General features: G+C 46.0%; 1 pseudogene; it reads right to left on the reverse strand.

The window, feature by feature from the left end:
* Positions 1 to 257: 257 nt before the first annotated feature.
* LOC147117602 (uncharacterized) lies at positions 258 to 1,281 on the reverse strand (annotated as a pseudogene).
* Between the last annotated feature and the right edge of the window lie 16,253 nt (positions 1,282 to 17,534).

The raw sequence follows: 17,534 nt of genomic DNA on the forward strand, positions 1-17,534 counted from the left end.
AGGAGTGTTCTTGGTTCAACTGGTCCGTGGGTGCTGAGTTTCGCGACAGAAGCTGGGGGTTCCCTGTATGATGGGTTTCAGGATGCCCTCGACATATCCAGAGGGGTTCTCACACAGGCTTCCATTGCCTGATCCGATAGGATGCCCGGGTGTGTTGGCTTTGTGTATCTTTGGGAGGCAGTAGAAGTCTCCCACGTGGGGAATACGTGGGATGAGAGCACGCAGGATGCTTTGAAGGTCTGGATCGAAGGTCTTGATCAGTCTGTTGAGTTGGCAGGTGTGTTCTTTGGTCGGATCTGCGGGTAACTGCCTGTAGTGTTCCTGGTTGTCCAGTTGTTGGTATTCTTCTTTGCAACCGTCCATTCTTTTCTGTATGATGATGGCTCCTCCTTTGTCTGCTGGTTTGATAACGATGTTGCGGTTGGTCTTGAGAGCGTGGATGGCATTTCGTTTTGCTCGGGTGACATTCTGGACTGTCTTGTGAGTGCGGCTGATGAATCTGGCATTGATGCATCTCCTGACAGCTTGAGCATACATGTCAAGCTTAGGGCAGCGACCCTCCGGAGGGGTCCAATTTGACTCTTTCTTCTTCGGTTGCTGCACTGCGGATCCCTCTGTCTGCTGTTCTGGATAATTAGATGTCTCATTGGGTTCGCTGCTGGCATCTTGGGATTTGTGGAAGAATTCCCGGAGCCTCATTCTCCTGATGAATTCCTCTGTGTCTGCCGCGAGACCGATGGGGTCCATTTTGGTCGTGGGGCAGAAATTGAGCCCTCGGCTGAGAACTTCAATGACGTCTGGTTGAAGGGTGTGGTCGGACAAGTTGATGATGGACTTCCCTGTGGTTTCAACCGTGGCACCGGGGGAGGCTTGGTTGCTGCTGGTGGTGATGCTGAGTTTCTCAAGCTTCCTATTCTTGGTGTGCATGTAGGCAGTGTACTTCCATTGCCTCATCTGTTTGGCGGTGTCTCATAGCTGGTCTGCTGTGTCCTGAACACAGGCTGAGAACATGGACTCTATCTCGGTTTCGAGATTGCGGCGTCTGCTGTAGAGCTGGTGTGCGAGATGGTTGAGGAATGTGCGAGAGGTATGACGGCAAAGTCACTCAGCGTAGTCTGTGTTGTAGGTCGACTTGAGTGGGATCATGATCTGTAGCCCTTTCAGGATCTTGTCTGCTTTCTTGCATCTCTGTAGAAACTTGATGCCTGTGTCGATATGCGCGATCTTCTTGGAGATCCTCTCCACTTTGAGCCGACAGTTTGTGGTGTCGATAGTAGCCATGGTGTGGAGGTGCCGGTGTTGGACAAATGTAAGAAGTCACACAACACCAGGTTATAGTCCAACAGTTTTATTTGAAATCACAAGCTTTCGGAGCACTGCTCCTTCATCAGGTGAAGTGGAGAGATGCATAAAGACACTGCTTATATAGCCAGAGAATAATGCCAGATGATTACAGGTAATCTTTCTAACTGCCATTTATCACACCTCAGCAGAGAGATAATCACAGCAATCAAAGGTGTGAATGGTGTCCAAACAGGTTAGTCAGGAAAACATTACATCAAAGAACAATGAGCTGTGGTCACAAGGGGTCAAATGTTGCAGATGCTGGGGCCTGTATGAAAAACAGACAAAAAAACATTTTTTTTGCTGGAAATCACAGCAGGGCCGGCCACATTAGTGTAGAGAGAACAAGCCAACGATGACTCAAGTCTGGATGACCCTACGACAGGTTGGGTTATATGTAGCGTGACATGAACCCAAGATCCCGGTTGAGGCCGTCCTCATGAGTGCGGAACTTGGCTATCAGTTTCTGCTCTACAATTTTGCGTTGTCGTGTGTCTCGAAGGCTGCCTTGGAGAATGCTTACCCGAAGATTGGAAGCTGAATCTCCTTGACTGCTGAAGTGTTCCCTGACTGGGAGGGAACACTCCTGCCTGGCGATTGTTGCACGGTGTCCGTTCATCCGTTGTCGCAGTGTCTGCATGGTCTCGCCGATGTACCATGCTCCGGGGCATCCTTTCCTGCAACGTATGAGGTAGACAACGTTGGCCGAGTCACATGACTATGTACCATGTACCTGGTGGGTGGTGTCCTGACGTGTGATGATGGTATCTGTGTTGATGATCTGGAATGTCTTGCAGAGTTTGCCGTGGCAGGGTTGTGTGGTGTCGTGGTCACTGTTCTCCTGAAAGCTGGGTAATTTGCTGCGAACGATGGTCTGTTTGAGGTTAGGCGGCTGTTTGAAGGCGAGTAGTGTCTACCGCATACGTTGCAGGAAAGGATGCCCCGGAGCGTCGTACATCGGCGAGACCATGCAGACACTGCGACAATGGATGAACGGACACCGCGCAACAATCGCCAGGCAGGAGTGTTCCCTCCCAGTCAGGGAGCACTTCAGCAGTCAGGGAGATTCAGCTTCCAATCTTCGGGTAAGCATTCTCCAAGGCAGCCTTCGAGACACATGACAACGCAAAATCGTAGAGCAGAAACTGATAGCCAAGTTCCGCACTCATGAGGAAGGCCTCAACTGGGATCTTGGGTTCATGTCATGCTACATGTACCCCAACCTGTCATAGGGTCATCCAAACTCGAGGCATCGTTGGCTTGTTCTCTCTACACTGATGTGGCCGGCCCTGCTGTGATTTCCAGCAATAAAAATGTTTTTTTGTCTGTTTTTTGTTTTTCATACAGACCCCAGCATCTGCAACATTTGACCCCTTGTGACCACACCTCCTTGTTCTTTGATGTAATGTATTCCTGACTAACCTGTTTGGACACCATTCACACCTTTGATTGCTGTGATTATCTCTCTGCTGAGGTGTGATAAATGGCAGTTAGAAAGATTACCTGTAATCATCTGGCATTATTCTCTGACTATATAAGCTGTGTTTTTATGTATCTCTCCACTTCATCTGACGAAGGAGCAGCGCTCCAAAAGCTTGTGATTTCAAATAAAACTGTTGGACAATAACCTGGTGTTGTGTGACTTCTTACATATATGATTACAGATCTGGACCCATCCTCTTTCAGAGCATTCACAGTCAAACCACTAACACCACTGTCAGATCACAGCCAAATTACTGTGTATCTTAAAAGGACAGAGACAACCAACACAGAAACACAGCCCAGTAAGCTGTACAACATTAAAAAAATCCTACAGATGGGCCCAAAACAGCACAGAAAAATACCAGAAAGCAATTAGCAGTCAATCAACTCAATCTCTCTTGGACACCTTTCTGGAAAGCACATACACTCACAATAAAGAAGGCGTAAACCTGGCAGTGAATAACCTAAATAATATTTTTGATAATTTGGCATCAATGTCGAACTTGAAATCTCGCAAGAGTAAATCCAAAACAGAAAACCACGAAAAATGGTTTGATTCAGATTGTCATAACATGAGGAAAAAACTCAGAAAAATATCAAACCAAAAACACAGACAACCAGAAAATGAGGAATTACGCCTTGCTTATTGTCAGGCACTACCACAGTACAAAAACACACTCAGAACCAAGAAAGAACAGTATATTAAGAATAAACTCAGCTCCATTGAAGAATCTATTGATTCTAATTATTGCTGGGACAACTGGAATACATTACACAAAAAGCAACATGATGAATTGCCCATTCAAAAGGGAGGCATATGGGAAAACCATTTTGAAAAATTATACCAGAAAAACACACTAAGACCAGAGCAAGATCAAATATGTAAAGAATTGCAAAAGCTTGAACTGACCATAAAAGATTACCAAAACCCATTAGACACCTCAATAACTGAAAAAGAGCTATTTGAAAAACTCAAGGACCAGCGACCAAGAAAAGCCTATGGTGCAGATGGCATCCTAAACGAGATGCTTAGACACACTGACGATAAAGTGAAATTGGCTATCCTAAAACTCTTCAACTTGGTTCTGAGTGTTGGTCACTTCCCTGATATCTGGAACAAAGGACTCATAACGCCCATATACAAAAGTGGAGACAAAGTTGACCCAAATAACTACGGAGGTATCTGTGTGAGCAGTAATCTGGGGAAGGTATTCTGTAGTATCATAAATCAAAGACTTATAAACTTCCTTAAGCTGCACAATGTCTTGAGTAAAAGCCAAATTGGATTCTTACCAAACTATAGAACATCGGATCATATTTTCACCCTACACACCCTAATTAACAAACATGTTCACCAAAACAAAAGCAAAATTTTTGCCTTGCTTTATAGATTTCCAGAAGACTTTTGATTCTATTTGGCATGACAGTCTATTATTAAACCTTATTGAAAGTGGTGTAGGGGGAAAAACATATGATGTAATTATATCAATGTATACAAACAATAAATGTGCATTAAAATTGGAGACAAACAAACAAAATATTTCTCACAGGGGCGTGGCGTGGTGCAGGGCTTGTCTATCTCACTGACACCTTTTAATATTTATATAAATGAATTGGCAAAACTACTTGAACAATCTACAGCACCTGGCCTCACCCTGTATGACTCCAAGGTTAAATTCCTCCTCTATGCAGATGACCTGGTTCTGCTCTCACCAACAGAGGAGGGTCTACAGCAGAACCTGGATCTGCTAGAGTCGTTCTGTCAGACCTGTGCCCGGACAATAAACCTCCAAAAAAACAAAGTTCTTTTGTTCCAGCAAAGATCCAGGCATCAGGGACCCAGAATAAACTTCACATTAGGAGCAAATAAAATTGAACTAACTACAAATCCACATACTTAGGCTTAAAAATCAGTTCTATGGGAAATTTTCATTTGGCTGTGAATGAACTGAAAGAGAAAGCAAAAAGAGCTTTCTATGCCATTAAAAAGTCAATCCAAATAGAAATTCCAATTGGCATTTGGCTCAAAATTTTTAAATCAGTAATTGAACCAATTGAACTTTATGGCAGTGAGGTGTGGTGTCCGCTAACACGAAGAAGATTTGGAAAATGGGACAAACATCCAATTGAGATCCTACATGCAGAATTCTGTAAAAGTATCCTCCGGACTCAGAGGAAAACTGCAAACAATGCATGTGGGGCAGAATTAGGCCAATATCCACTACTAATTAATATCCAAAAAAGAGCCATCAAATTCTGGAAACACCTAAAAATGAGCAACCCCCACTGCTATCATTACAAAGCCTTGAAATGCTTAGAGATGATCAAAGAGAAGAGTCCCCTCAGTCAACTAGTCCTGGGATTCAGTGAAGTAACTACGAACACTACTAATAATAACCAGCCCCAGGACAGTGACATCCTAGCACAGAGAATTCGACCCAACACAATTATCACTAAACAAAAGGAAAAATATTTGACCTATTGGACAGAAACGACAAAAACCCAAAACAAACTCGATTGCTATTTGGCCCTAAACAGACAATACACCATGGCTAAATACCTTACCATGGTAAAGGATAGCAAACTGAGAAAAGCCTTGACAATGTACAGACTTAGTGAACATAGCCTGGCCATCGAAAAAGGCAGACACAGGCAGACCTGGCTGCCAAGAGAGGACAGTATATGTTCTCACTGCAATCAGGGAGTGGTGGAGACAGAGATGCACTTCCTCACAACTTACGGAAACTATCAGGACATAAGGGAGAATTTCGACCCAAAATTCACAAAAATATGCCCTGAATTCAAAAATTTGAATGACCTCCAAAAACTCCCATATCCATTGGGGGAACAGAGAAAATTTGTAGCTATAGCAGTAAACTATGTTACAGCTTGCCACAAGCAGAGGGACAACCAGTGACACATTAAATCTAAGAAAAGATTATATGCATATTATATGTGTGTATATATCTATGTATACATGGGTATACTTGTCTATACACTATGGCCTAGAAATTCAGTTAAGGCCCACCAGCAGTCTAACGCCCAAAAGTTAGCGCTGCGCGCGGAGCCCGTTGCGACCGCCAGAAATTCACTTTTAGCGCCCCAATTCGGAACCGGGCACTGTTCCAGGGTGTGCCCGCCTCCGCTTGGGTCGCTGAAAGTGAATTTCAGCGCTACAGCTGCCGCTGCGCCACCCGAAGCGGTGCGGCAGGCTGGGGTACTGCAGGCCTCCTCCTTCTCTTAAGGAGGAGCTGCCTGCAGCCATGAGATCGCCGCTGGATTCTGCCAGCAAATGAGCCCAGCACCACGGAGAAGTGCCGGACTCACGGGAATCAGCCACCAATGCCGCGGGGGGGTGGTGGAGGAGGCCGGGGAGGGAGGTGCGGGCAGGCGGCCGCTGAAAAAGCGGCCGGCCGCACCTCCACCTTAAAGCGCCACAGTAGCGCAGCAGTACGGCCCCGTTTCACGAACGTTGTTTGCGGCTGCTGCAGAAGAGGCGGCCGCAACTAAATATAGGGTTTGGGCCGGAAGCGGGGCGGTACCGGGGCACTGCGCACACCGATGATGTCATCGGTGTCGGCGCAGCGCTACCGGCTACCGCCGCCATTACCGCAGCGCTGAATATCAGCGAAACCTCTTATACTGGCGCAGAAACCCTCTTTAGGCACCAACTGGGCGCAAAGCTTGCAGCGCCCAACTGAATTTCTAGGCCGTTATGTCTAGATTGGTGTTTATATGGTCAATCATACATGTATTTCTGTGCTTTGGCAAAATAAGATGTATTTGTCATGCCAATAAAGTAATTTGAATTGAATTGAATTGAATTGAATTGAATTGAGAGACTGGGGGGACAGAGAGAGAGAGAGACAGGGAGAGAGTGAGAGACTGGGGGGGAGAGAGAGAGACAGCTGGGAGAGAGAGACTGGGGGAGGGAGAGAGAGACTTTGGGGTGGAGAGAGAGAGCGACTTGTGGGGAGAGAAATAGAGAGATGGGGAGAGAAAAAGGTAGACTGGGGGTAGAGAGAGAGAGAGATGGGGGAGAGAGAGAGAGAGGGACAGGGAGAGAGAGAGAGAGAGACTGGTGGGAGAGAGAGAGAGAGAGATTGAGATGGGGGGATGTGAGTGAGAGATGGTGGGGGAGAGAGAGAGACGGGGGAGAGAGAGATGGGGAGAGAGAGAGATGGGGGAGAGAGAGTGAGAGAGATAAAGATGGGGAGAGAGAGAGAGACTGGGGAGAGAGAGAGAGAGACTGGGTGTAGAGAGAGAGACTGGGGGAAGAGAGAGAGAGACTGGGTGAGTGAGAGAGAGACGGGGGAGGGGAGAGAGATGGGGAGAGAGTGAGACTGGGGAGGGGGAGAGAGAAAGAAAGACTGGGGGAAGAGAGAGAGAGACTGGGGAAGAGAGAGAGAGACTGGTGGAAGAGAGAGAGAGACTGGGGGAGTGAGAGAGAGACTGGGGGGAGGTGGAAGAGAGATGAGGAGAGAGTGAGACTGGGGAAGGGAGGGAGAGAGAGACAGGGGAGGGAGTGAGAGACTGGCGTATCTTAAAAGGACAGAAACAACCAACACAGAAACACAGCCCAGTAAGCTGTACAACATTAAAAAATCCTACAGATGGGCCAAAAACAGCACAGAAAAATACCAGAAAGCAATTAGCAATCAATCAACTCAATCTCTCTTGGACACCTTTCTGGAAAACACATACACTCACAATTAAAAAGGCGTAATCTGGGCAGTCAATAACCTAAATAATATTTTTGATAATTTGGCATCAATGTCGAACTTGAAATCTCGCAAGAATAAACACAAAACACAAAACCATGAAAAATGGTTTGATTCAGACTATCATAACATGAGGAAAAAACTCAGAAAAATATCAAACCAAAAACACAGACAACCAGAAAAGGAGGAATTACGCCTTACTTATTGTCAGGCAGTAACACAATATAAAAACACACTCAGAAACAAGAAAGAATAGTATATTAAGAATACACTCAGTTCCATTGAGGAATCTATTGATTCTAATTGTTTCTGGGACAACTGGAATACATTACACAAAAAGCAGCATGATGAATTGCCCATTCAAAGTGGAGACACATGGGAAAACCATTTTGAAAAATTATACCAGAATAACACACTAAGCCCAGAGCAAGATCAAATATGTAAAAAATTGGAAAAGCTCGAACTGGCCATAAAAGATTACCAAAACCCGTTAGACTCCCCAATAACTGAAAAAGAGCTATTTGAAAAACTCAAGGACCTGCGACCAAGAAAAGCTTGTGGTGCAGATGGCATCCTAAACGAGATGATTAAACACATGGACGATAAAATTAAACTGGCTATCCTAAAACTCTTCAACTTGGTTCTGAGTGTCGGTTACTTCCCTGATATCTGGAACAAATGAGTCATAACGCCCATATACAAAAGTGGAGACAAAGTTGACCAAAATAACTATTGAGGCATCTGTGTGAAGAATAACCTGGGGAAGATATTCTGTAGTATCATAAACAAAAGACTTATAAACTTCCTTGAGGAGCACAATGTCTTGAGTAAAAGCCAAATTGGATTCTTACCAAATTATAGAAAATCGGATCATATCTTCACCCTACACACCCTAATTGACAAACATGTTCACCAAAACAAAAGCAACATTTTTGCCTGCTTTATAGATTTCCAGAAGGCTTTCAATTCTATTTGGCATGACGGTCTATTCTTAAAATTTATTGAAAGTGGTGTAGGGGGAAAAACATATGATGTAATTAAATCAATGTATACAAACAATAAATGTGCTGTTAAAATTGGAGACAAACAAACAATATAATTCTCACAGGGGCGTGGCGTGGTGCAGGGTTCGCCCATCTCACCGACACTCTTTAATATTTACATCAATGAATTGGCAAAACTACTTGAACAATCTACAGCACCTGGCCTCACCCTATATGACTCCAAGGTTAAATTCCTCCTCTATGCAGATGACCTGGTTCTGCTCTCACCAACTGAGGAGGGTCTACAGCAGAACCTGGATCATAGATACATAGATACATAGAAGATAGGAGCAGGAGTAGGCCATTCGGCCCTTCGTGCCTGCTCCGCCATTCGATGAGATCATGGCTGATCCTTTAATTCAGTATCCCGTCCCCGCCTTCTCTCCGTAACCCTTAACCCCTTTTGCCCGTAGAAATATATCTAATTCCCTCTTAAATATATTTAATGAGCTGGCGTACACTGCCCTCTGTGGCAATGAGTTCCACAGGTTCACCACTCTCTGAGTGAAGAAATTCCCCCTCATCTCTGTCCTAAATGGTTTAGCCCTTATCCTTAAATTATGTCCTCTAGTTCTGTTCTCACCCGCCAAGGGAAACATTCCTTCTGCATCCAGTCTGTCTAGACCTGTCAGAATTTTATACACTTCTATGAGGTCCCCTCTCAATCTTCTAAACTCCAGTGTGTACATCCCTAAACTACATAGTCTCTCCTCATAGGTCATTCCCGCCATTCCTGGTATCAGCCTGGTGAATCGCCGCTGCACCCCCTCCATGGCAAGAACATCCTTCCTCAGATGAGGCGACCAAAACTGTACACAGTACTCGAGGTGTGGTCTCACCAGTGCCCTGTACAGCTGCAGCAAGGTATCCCTGTTCCTGTATTCTAACCCTTTTGCTATGAAGGCCAGCATACCGTTTGCCTTCTTGACCGCCTGTTGCACCTGCATGCTCGCCTTCAGTGACTGGTGTACAAGAACACCCAGGTCTCTCTGTACTTCCCCCTCTCCCAATCTATTGCCATTTAAATAATAATTTGCCCTCCCGTTCCTGCACCCAAGGTGGATAACTTCGCACTTGTCCACATTATAGTGCATCTGCCATTTATCCGCCCAATCGCCCAGTCTGTCCAAATCGCTCTGGAGCTTCCTGGTCTCTTCCTCTGAGCCCACCCCCCCTCCTAGTTTAGTGTCGTCTGCAAATTTGGAAATGCTGCATCCGACTCCCTGATCCAGGTCATTAATGTAAATTGTGAACAGCTGGGGGCCCAGGACAGATCCCTGTGGTACCCCACTTGTTACTGCCTGCCATTCAGAAAATGAGCCGTTTATTCCAACTCTCTGTTTTCTATCTGACAGCCAGTTCCCTATCCACGCCAAAACTTTCCCCTTTATCCCATGAGCCTCAATTTTCCATGCTAATCTTTTATGTGGGACCTTATCGAAGGCCTTTTGGAAGTCCAGGTACACCACATCTACTGGCTCTCCCCCATCTATTCTACCAGTTACTCCCTCAAAAAATTCCAATAGATTAGTCAAGCACGATTTACCCTTTGTAAATCCATGTTGACTCTGTCCTATCCTGTCCCCATTTGCTAAGTGCTCCGCTATTTCATCCTTAATGATGGACTCCAGCATTTTGCCCACAACTGATGTAAGGCTTACAGGTCTGTAATTACCTGCTTTTTCCCTACCCCCCTTTTTGAATAGTGGGGTAACGTTAGCTACCCTCCAATCCATCGGCACTGTTCCCGAGTCTAATGAATTCTGAAAAATCATCCTTAGTGCATCCGCTATCTCTAGGGCCACCTCCTTCAGTACCCTAGGATGCATGTTATCAGGCCCTGGGGATTTGTCCACCTTCAATCCCTTTAGCTTCCTTAACACCATATCCTTAGAGATATTGATTTGCGTCAGTTCCTCCTTTGCCAATGTCCCTATTTTTCCCGATATCCCAGGGAGGTTTTTTGTGTCTTCCTTCGTAAAGACTGACCCAAAGTATGCATTTAGTTGATCTGCCATTTCCTTATTTCCCATTATATATCTGCTGGAGTCGTTCTGTCAAACCTGGGCCCTGACAATAAAACCCCAAAAAACCAAAGTTCTTGTGTTCCAGCAAAGATCCAGACATCAGGGACACAGAATAAATTTCACACTAGGAGCTACTAAAATTGAACAAACTACAAACTACACATACTTAGGCTTAAAAATCAGTTCTACGAGAAATTTTCATCTGGCTGTGAATGAACTGAAAGAGAAAGCAAAAAGAGCTTTCTATGACATTAAAAAGTCAATCCAAATAGAAATCCCAATTGGCATTTGGCTCAAAAAATTTTTAATCAGTAATTGAACCAATTGCACTCTATGGCAGTGAGGTGTGGTGTCCGCTAACACAACAAGAATTTGCAAAATGGGACAAACACCAAATCGATATCCTACATGCAGAATTCTTGAAAAGTATCCTCCGGACTCAGAGGAAAACCGCAAACAATGCATGCAGGGCAGAACTAGGCCAATATCCACTACTAATTAATATCCAAAAAAGAGCCATCAAATTTTGGAAACACATAAAAATGAGCAACCCCCACTGCTATCATTACGAAGCCCTGAAATGCCAAGAGATGATCAAAGAGAAGAGTCCCATCAGTCAACTAGTCCTGGGACTCAGTGAAGTAACTACTAACACTACTAATAATAATCAGCTCCAGGACAGTGACATCCTAGCACAGAGAATTCGACCCAACACAATTATCATTAAACAAAAGGAAAAATATCTGACCTATTGGACAGAAATAACAAAAACCCAAAACAAACTCGATTGCTTTTTGGCCCTAAACAGACAATACACCATGGCTGAATACCTGACCATGGTAAAAGGTAGCAAATTGTGAAAAACCTTGACTATGTACAGACTTAGTGAGCATAGCCTGGCCATCGAAAATGGCAGACACAGGCAGACCTGGTTGCCAAGAGAGGACAGGATATGCTCTCACTGTAGTCAGGGATTGGTAGAGACAGAGCTGCACTTCCTCACAACTTGTGGAAACTATCAGGACATAAGGGGGAATTTCTACCCAAAATTCATAAAAATATGCCCTGAATTCAAAAATTTGAATGTCAACCAAAAACTCCCATATCTATTAGGGGAACAGAGAAATTGCATAACTTTAGCGGCAAACTATGTTACAGCTTGCCATAAGCAGAGGGACAACCATTAAATCTAAGAAAAGATTATATGCATATTATATGTGTGTATATTTATACATACAGGGATATATCTGTTTATACATTGTATGGCTAGATCTGCATTTACGTGTTCAATCATATATGTTTTTCAGTGCTTTGGCAACATAAGATGTACCTTGTCATGCCAATAAAGCAATTTGAATTGAATTGAATTGAATTGAGAGAGAGAGACTGGTGGGGGTGAGAGAGAGAGACTGGGGGGAGAGAGATGGGGAGAGAGAGAGGGACTGGGGGTGGAGAGAGAGAGACGGGGTAGTGAGAGAGAGAGACGGGGTAGTGAGAGAGAGAGACTCGGAGAGAGAGAGAGATTGTGGGAGAGAGTGAGAGAGACTGGTGGGGGAGAGAGAAAGAGAAACTGGTGGTGGAGAGAGAGAGAGACTCGTGGGGGAGAGAGAGAGACTGGGGGAGAGAGAGAGAGACTGGGGGAGAGAGAGAGACTGGTGGGTAGAGAGAGACAGAGACTTTTGGGGGAGAGAGAGAGAGACTGGTGGGGAGGGAGAGAGAGACTGGTGGAGGAGAGAGAGAGAGAGACTGGGAGCAAGAGAGAGATGGGGGAAGAGAACAGAGAGAGAGAGAGAGATGGAGAGAGAAAGAGAGAGACTGTGCGGGGGGGAGAGAGGTAGATGGGGAGAGAGTTGGGGGAGAGAGAGACGGGGAGAGAGAGAGACTGGGGAGAGAGAGACAGATAGAGAGAGAAAGAGAGAGAGAGACTGGGTGGGCAGAGAGAGAGGGAGACTCGGGGGAGAGAGAGAGAAAGACGGGTAGAGGGAGAGAGAGACTGGGGGCAGAGAGAGAGAGACTGGGGGAAGCGAGAGAGACTGGGAGCGAGAGAGAGATGCAGAAAGAGAGACAGAGAGAGACTGGTAGTGGGAGAGAGAGACTGGGGGCAGAGAGAGAGAGACTGGGGGAAGCGGGAGAGACTGGGAGCGAGAGAGAGATGCAGAAAGTGAGACAGAGAGAGAGAGATGGGGAGCGGGGGAGGGAGGGGGAGATGGGGGGAGAGAGAGAGAGACAGGGGAGAGACAGAGAGAGAGAGACTGTGGGGGAGAGAGAGATTGAGAGCGAGAGAGAGACGCGAGAGAGAGAGATTGGGAGCAAGAGAGAGACTGGGGGAGTGAGAGAGAGAGAGACAGGGAGGGAGAGAGAGAGAGAGAGGCAGAGAGAGACTAGGGGGCAGAGAGAGAGAGACGGGTGAGAGAGAGAGAGACAGGGTAGAGAGAGAGAGACAGGGGAGAGAAAGACAGGGGAAGAGAGAGCGGCAGCAGCGGACCTGTTAGGAGCGGCGGTGGTGATATAAAGAGCGAGGCGGCGGAGCAGGTATGCCCCACAGCGGCGGCAGCGGACTTGTGAGGAGCGGCAGCGGTGATATACAGAGTGAGGCGGCGGAGCAGGTAGGCCCCACAGCGGCGGCGGCGGACTTGTGAGGAGCGGCGGCGGTGATATAAAGAGTGAGGTGGCAGAGCAGGTAGGCCCCACAGTGGCGGCGGTGGCGGACCTGTGTGGAGCGAGGCAGCGGCGGTGATATACAGAGCGAGGCGGCGGAGCAAGTACACCCCACAGCAGCGGCGGCGGCAGCGGACCTGTGTGGAGCGGCGGCTGTGATATAACGAGCGAGGCGGCGGAGCAGGTAGGGCCCACAGCGGCAGAGACCTGTGAGGAGCGAGGCAGTGTCGGTGATATAAAGAGCAAGGCGGCAGAGAAGGTAGGCCCCACAGCAGTGGCGGCAGCGGTGGACCTGTGTGGAGCGATGTGGCAGCGGCGAAATAAAGAGGGAGGTGGCAGAGCAGGTAGGCCCCACAGCGGCGGCGGTGGACCTGTGTGGAGCGAGGCGGCAGCGGTGATATAAAGAGCGAGGCAGCAGAGCAGATAGGCTTACCAATCTCTCAGCTCAAAGAGAGGGAGAGAGAAAAGTAAAAAGTAATCAAAGTGTGACGTCACCAGAAAGCAGGTAAGTGATTGGTTGGTGAGTATTTCTCTCTTTCTCCTTTTTTCCAAACTTAAATTTTGTGGTTTATAGTTAATAGGGTGTCTGTGGTTTAGCGGGGACTGCTGGTAAACCAGGGCCCTTCAGTATATCATTTAATTGTAGTGTAATTGGTGGGATTGATTTGATTAAATTTAATTTGAATTAATTAAAGGGTAAGTCATGGCAGGACAGCACAGCCCCATTGTAGGAATTATTAAACAGGAGAGGGGTTGGAGTTATTGTCTCTGGCCAGTCAGAAGCCTCCGAGCTGCTCCAGGGACCCCCGTGCAGTTTTGAATCGCTCTCCTATTCCTGGTTCTGACCGCCGGACTTATTTGGTAGCGATGTAGACAGAAAAACGTGACTCGTGGTTGGGTACAATAGAGACCAGTATTTATTGAAACAAAAAGAAAGAAACAATTTAAAATAATCGATACATAGATACATAGATAGATACATAGAAGATAGGAGCAGGAGTAGGCCATTCGGCCCTTCGTGCCTGCTCCGCCATTTAATGAGATCATGGCTGATCCTTTAATTCAGTATCCCGTCCCCGCCTTCTCTCCGTAACCCTTAACCCCTTTTGCCCGTAGAAATATATCTAATTCCCTCTTAAATATATTTAATGAGCTGGCATACACTGCCCTCTGTGGCAATGAGTTCCACAGGTTCACCACTCTCTGAGTGAAGAAATTCCCCCTCATCTCTGTCCTAAATGGTTTAGCCCTTATCCTTAAACACCCTTATGCCTGGTACAGCACTTTTGCTTAACACAACACTGTTACTTCAATACAGCACTTTTAATACAGCACACTTGGAGTCCACTACAGCACTTTTCTGCTTAGTGCAACACTGTAACTTAAATACAGCACTTTTAATACAGCACACCTAGTGTCCACTACAGCACTTTCCTGCTTAGTGCAACACTGTTACTTAAATAGAGCACTTTTAATACAGCACACTTAGTGTCCACTGCAGCACTTTCCTGCTTAGTGCAACACTGTTACGTAAATACAGCACTTTTAATACAGCACACTTAGTGTCCACTACAGCACTTTTCTGCTTAGTGCAACACTGTTACTTAAATAGGGGAAGAGAAAATGGACACAATGAGGGAAAATTGACTAAAATTACAGTTTTTACAAAATTTCCCTTAATTTCCACCCCTATACCTATTTTAAGTTGCCTTGTAATGGGCCAGAAAATGTATGCTCACCAATGAATGCCTGCCCCGTGCCCTTGCGGTCTTAGATTCTTCACCACCCCAAAAATGGAAATACCCCAGTGGTTAAAAGTAACTGCTGGTATTCCATTCCCTTGGGCGGGTGCCCGATTTGTAGATGGGGCATGGAGGTGAGGCTGCAGACAGAGAGAGATGGCTTCTTGAGAAGCTATCTTATACCCCATTTGGGGCTGAAATCTTCCCGCCCAAATCCGGATGCATCTGGGCTAAACAAAAGGGATCCGATGTCTCCATTGACTGTGATGGGGTTTGGATGAATTATCCATTTCCCTTATGATGGGTTTTTGAATGTATGATGGGTTTTTGCATGTAACCCCATTCATCATGATGGGTTTGAATAGAGCTGTCTTGGTTTGAAAAAAACATGTCTATTTCCTTAATTGCTGAGTAAACAACCCTTGGATGTTAGTGTAAACAATCTGACTGTCCTGTGGTCATGCCCAACTGCAATTGATTGGCAGTCTCAAGTGGTTAATCCTTTGTGTCAACATTGTAGACTCTCTGTAAATAAACATCGATTGTCCTGCAGGGAAACTCCCCGAACTGCCTTTGATTGACAGTTTAAATACTCCATTGCTTCAGGGCTGTTTTTTTTTCTAAATCCTTTGTCAGCCATCTTTGATTTTCCCTTTTCATATGCACACACAGGCTGCCTTTCAAGTCCTTTTTGTCAGCCCGTGCTTTGAACAGAGATTGTCTTTTGTCTTCTGCCACGAGGTCTGACAGCCATTTTGATCCCTGGAGTTTTAAAGGTATATTCTACCCAGGTATTCTTTAATCAAAAATCAATCTTTGGAACTATACAAAATTTCGAAATTATTGCGAAATCTTACAGACCCCCATTGGATACTAAAACTTGCTTGTAGTATCCTGTCCAAAGGTGAGCAATAATTTCTGACCCCCCACAAACAACCTTCCCTTAATACTTATCTAAATCTATCTTCGATCCCCCGACACCTCCATCTCCCCTACCCAGAGAGAATCGCAGTACACGGTAGGCATCCATAGAGAGAAAATCAAAATTAATTAAATAATCAATACACGGAGGGGTCCGATGCCCCTGCACCACTTGTATTCACAATAATTCAAGAATGGAGTGGGTCCAATGCCCCTGCACCACTCGTATTCACAATAATTCACCACTTGCAACATAGTTTTTAACCTGATACAACATCTTTAATGGGATTATCACCAAGCCAACATATCTGCTAAAAATACACATGGAAGACAACGAGCTCCCTCCTTTTTTTTATTAAATGCAATTGCCTGACACTTTATTACATGGCACTATTCTTCAGCCATATATGTATTTTAAATTTTCACCATGCAAACATAACAATTCATAGGCATATGCAATTTTTTGCCTTAACTCCAAACAGTAATTAACAAGCTTTGTAAATTCTTAATCTTAGTGGGATTATCAATAACAGTTTAAATGTTGTGGGCATCTGCTTCCTGCAGACCCATTCCTTCGTGGACTAGGGGTGCTTCCTCTCTCGAATCACCCGAAACACGATGGTCCTCTGTATCTTCCAGTACTCTGGAAAAGCCTAAAAAAACATCCAGCCAGATCCCCTGGCTTGGGGGAGTATGATCAGGTCCCGCAACCTCGATTCACAATACAATTCTGGAACGGTACCATACTTAAAACTTATACACTAATAATAACTGCAATATGAAATCTAAAATTAACACGCACTACCTTAATCCTTCATTGCATATTACTTGCGCAAAGCTATATACAAGCACCACCCGTCTCTGGGTGGCCAGCTTAATCCCTGTTTGGGCTGCCACAGGCTGCTCCCTGCAGCATAGCTGGACTGATTCCAACATCTAGCCCCTCACAGATTATGGCTGCTGGTTGGGGACTTCTGCCTTTTGGCATTTCCCTGACACTGGAGACCGCCCTACTCCACTGGAAAGTGGGTGACCATACTTTCTTGGGCTGGGGTACCCGAAGAGACCTCCTAGGGTGTGTCACTGGTGGGGCTACCCCAGCGAGCAGCCCCTTAGTTCGGGTCACACTCCCTGCTGGCTGGGGACCTCCTCCTTCGGGTCCCTCCCTTCCTAAACCTGTACTGGGGACAGGCAATCCCTTGCCACCGGCTGCCGGTGGCTGAGGGCCTTCCCCTTCAGGTCTAAAACCTGGCTCAGTCTCCTCCCTGGAGTCCCACAAGAGAGGGGGAATCGCTCGGTCCAAGTGCTGGGGGACTTCTCCTCTCATACATGTGACTGCATCTGCGTGAGCAGTTTTTGTGTGTGTACGCGCTGCAGGCTGCGGATTTCTATTCTCAGGCACAATCCCAGCTGTCTGTTTCCCTACCCCCTGCTTAAACAACCCGCATTGTTTGTAATAACTGGCTGCCTTCCAGTAATCCTGTTCAAAATCCTTTTCCCTTACCAGCGCGGCCTTAAACGGGGAATCTTGGACTTGGACCTGCTTTTGGTCCGGGGCCAAAACTATCCGCTGTGTGTCCCCTTTATCCCGGATTG

The sequence above is a fragment of the Somniosus microcephalus genome, chromosome 5 (assembly GCF_052327205.1).
Source record: "Somniosus microcephalus isolate GS21.2 chromosome 5, FLI_Smic_1.0, whole genome shotgun sequence".
NCBI lineage: Eukaryota > Metazoa > Chordata > Chondrichthyes > Squaliformes > Somniosidae > Somniosus > Somniosus microcephalus.